Genomic DNA, 3,454 nt, shown 5'->3' on the forward strand with positions numbered 1-3,454 from the left:
GACAGAAGAAAGTTTTTTTCCATCTAGATCTGCTTAGCCTTGCAGCATAGTTACACGAATGCTATTTGCGGGAGAGCAAGTGACTGGGTATAGCATAGAGAAGATATCTACTTCTAGCAGCAGTAGGATTTCTACTTCTTTTTAGTGGAAGGAAGAGTCTGTTGAATTAAAAACACTTGTAGAACTATGATCTTACACAGAGGGAACTGTTGTTGTTTTTTTTGGTCTTGAGAGAAGATGAAAAAAATCATTGCTCAGATGTTGGTAACACCGCAAGCCCACAATGTGTGGTCATTTCACCTCCAAACAGTTTTCCAAATGTGAGCAATGAGCAAAGTGTTGTGGCATGGAAAGAATGAGATCTTATTTGTGCTGTGGGTTGGATCTAACTATATAAAATTACTATAGGTTGGTCAGAAAATGTCTTGCCTCACAGGATCCTTAGGGAAGCCCTTGTTTGCTGCTGAAGATGAAGGCTGAATCAGCATTGCTCAGGGTAGGCTAGGAGCATCTGAAAATGATCTAACATTCAAGAATAATAATTATATAACTGGTTCTTTGGCAAGTTATTTTGGAGTAAAGATGGTGCAAGTGTTTTATATGTGCTTCATCCTGTAGAAAGGTTGATGTTAGCCTGTGGGGGTGGCATGGAACAAAAAAGCCAAAACCTATTTTATTTTATCATTTAGTCGATTTAGGTATAATAGCTTCCAGCTCTGCTCACTTATTTAGAGATTAGTCTGCTATTTCTTACAGCTGACTCTGCTGTATTTAAACCTAAAACTCTGTGCTATTTAAACCTCACATTTATGAAAATTTTGATAAATTGTACCTACTGAAATGTGCAAGATGCATATCTCCTTAGCTTAAATCAAAGCTCTGAATTACGTGTGCTTCTGGCAAAGACCCTGTGAGTCTGTTTCCCCTTTCTGCTGCCGCTGATGTGCATGCTCTCTCAGAATAGCTGCTATCTCAGTGCTCATAGAATCACAGAATCTTTGGGTTGGAAGGGATCTTTAAAGCTCATCTAGTCCAACCTCCCTGCAATGAGCAGGGACATCATTAACTAGAGCAGGTTGCGCAGAGCCCCGTCCAACCTGACCTTGAATGTTTGCAGGGATGGGGCGTCTCATGCCAACTCCCTGTGGGGATCACCTATGCAATGAATCATGTGAGCAGAAAGTCACTCTTTTAGGCACTTGTGGTCTTCTGCTGAAAATGTATTAAGTGCAGCTGAAGGCTTCAGCTGACTCTATGTTGCAGGTTTTTGTTTCCGAGGGAGTCGGAAGCCCTCTTTCTAGCATTCCTACATTCCTTTACTCTGAACCTGCTAATAAACAAATGTAAATGAACAGGTCATAGCTGCTCTCATAGTGATGTGCTGACACCATCCAGCTCTGCCAACACCAGCAATGTGGCACCACCATGGTGCTTTGCCTCTGGTGGGCACTTCTGGGTGACCCAGCTCCCTTGGACCTGCCAGCACAAAACAATTTAGGACCTTGTGGGTGGCAAATACAAGATTAAGACCTTTACCCTTGCACAGTGGATATATAAAACTTCAGTGTTGGGCTAAAGAGATTTCATATTAATTTGTGTACTGGCGGGGGCAGGAGACTGTGCAAAGCCAGAAGCTTTTGTCATACACGTCGTCCTCTGTGTGTGTCCTACCTGTGTCCTGGCTCGTGTATGGTTTGAATTAAATATAGCTCGAGTGTGCTTTTTATGAGCATGTTCATGAGCTGAGCTGCTAAAAGGCAAAATGCTATCATGTCAGCAAACTGACTTCTTTTGTTTTGTTTATTTTTTGGTACAAATACCAGCTCCAGCATAGGGCACAGTGTAGTAAAGCTAACATCCTGTGCCTGGTGTCTCTTATTTGTTCTGGCAGGGACTCCCAGCTGATAGAACATAGTCCAGGACAGCAGCATCACAGAGATTTTTATTTTTTTCCCTGCCCTTCTCTTTAACAGGCTTTCCAAAAGTCTTACACTGAGTAGTATTGACACTTTGACTATACCTGTATGCTGCACTTGTGGTCAAACTAAAGGAAGATTAAATTAAATGTCTTCTCTTGTCACTACTAGTGTCTCATGGATGTGGGTAGGGCTGCTGCTCCTTTAAACCTCCATCACCTCTGTGTTTGTGGGCAGCTCCTGCTCTTGCTCACATCCAAATCCCATGTATGCCAAAATATGCAAGTGCTAAGTATGTGGTGTCACATGAACGAGAAATTGTGTCTGGTGCCTTCACTGATGTCTAACTGGGTCTCTTCTGAGTCATCTGAGGAACACTGTCAGTGGGAACAGAGGATGAGTGAGGGTGCAGAACAAGATATTTGCTGTCTTCTGAGGAGGAGGAACACCAGGACCTAGTGACTGACAGCTTCTCCAGGAGCAATTACTCCAGCCCTAACTGAGGATCGCTGTAGGGCTATGGTGAGTGCTCCTGGATCTCCAGAGAAGAGCATTAAGGAAAAAATGTGTAGTCAGAGTAATTTTTCAGTAGTGTTTCAGAGTGAGGCATGCCTCTAGAAAGGTGACTGATGGTTACACACAACAGTGGAGTGCTCTCCATGAAATGTTAACTCCGTAAATGAGTTGTTTCAGAATTATGAACACTTCTGAAAATATGCTTGCAGTATTCGTTCTCTCTTGACTGCTGTTCTTTCATCCACACTGTTGTACAAGTATGAAATGCTGTCTTTCATCATCATGGTGCAGATTTCAGCTGCTCTGAGGTTATGGTATGATGACTGTGGAGCTGCCTGGGCAGAATTATTAACTACCTCTACCCACTGTACTAAAGTGCCTGCACTGCTTTTCAGTGTGCTGACCTTGGAGACAGAAAAGTCATGACTCTGTAGAGCTGTACATCTACACCTGTATCCCCACCCTCCAAATGGCAGTACAATGGCTCAGTCTGGACAACTAGAAGCAGTGCATGTGGATAAGCTGTCTCCTGGGCTGAGCTAACAGACTTTCTCAATAAGCTAGAGGCTGGAGGATCTGCTGTGGAGACATCAGAGTAGCTGGAGCTGTTCTGGTCCTGCCGTACTCTAAAGGGCAAATCCTGGTCCCATGTGGTCACTTAACTTTGTGGCCCCCCTCCCTTATCTAGAAGGGATGAATGATGGATTTTTTTTTTTCTCTTATTCCTGTGCCCCCTCCATGCCATGATTGTGCATAATGAAGAGCTCACTATAGATTACCCCTCATGCCCATCGTCATGTATTAGCCCTGACCCAGTGCTTGTTGGGAAGAAATGGACCCTGGCCATATAGAAGCTCATCCTTTTTATAATGGAAAAGTGCTCAGGAAGACCAAAATGGAAGCAATTCAGGAAAGAGCAGCATGATGAAAATATCTGCTCAGATGCCTCGCAGTGTGAAACTAGCAGTCTCAAGAGTGGAGAGTAGGTGTCTGTTTAAGTCTCAAAGTGCAAAGTGTAGGGA

This window comes from Phaethon lepturus, unplaced genomic scaffold (genome assembly GCF_000687285.1).
Source record: "Phaethon lepturus isolate BGI_N335 unplaced genomic scaffold, ASM68728v1 scaffold44539, whole genome shotgun sequence".
NCBI classification, from domain to species: Eukaryota; Metazoa; Chordata; class Aves; order Phaethontiformes; family Phaethontidae; genus Phaethon; species Phaethon lepturus.